The following is a 365-nucleotide window of genomic DNA, read 5'->3' as shown; positions in this document are numbered from 1 at the left end:
GGTAGCTGAAAATGGTAATTTGCGTCACTATTTAGACATTGAACCACCTTCAATTCCGCGGTAGTATAGAGGTTAGTATTCCTGCCTGTCACGCAGGAGACCCGAGTTCAATCTTGGCCGTGGAAGTGGTATTTCTGGACAAGGGCGTTTCACACATTTATGCGCGACCGTTTCTTTACTGATTTTTGCACCACTCTGCGAATCATTTGCTGCCTCGAAAAAATTACTCAACTTTCTCTCTCCACTCACGCCCGCCGCGATGTGCGCTGGTAGCTGAAAATGGTAATTTGCGTCACTATTTAGACATTGAACCACCTTCAATTCCAGACTAAGGTGTGACAGAAATTGAGCTTAAGTCGGCTTAG

The 365-nt window shown here is 45.5% G+C and overlaps 1 non-coding gene across 1 annotated transcript; it reads left to right on the top strand.

Moving 5' to 3' along the window:
- Positions 1-54: 54 nt before the first annotated feature.
- On the top strand, positions 55-125 carry Pmar_PMAR016467. Its single transcript has one exon. It is a non-coding gene; the product is annotated as a tRNA-Asp (tRNA).
- Positions 126-365: the final 240 nt, after the last annotated feature.

This window comes from Perkinsus marinus (assembly GCF_000006405.1).
Source record: "Perkinsus marinus ATCC 50983 genomic scaffold scf_1104296958538, whole genome shotgun sequence".
NCBI classification, from domain to species: domain Eukaryota; phylum Perkinsozoa; order Perkinsida; family Perkinsidae; genus Perkinsus; species Perkinsus marinus.
This window is presented reverse-complemented; position numbering and strand designations above follow the sequence as displayed.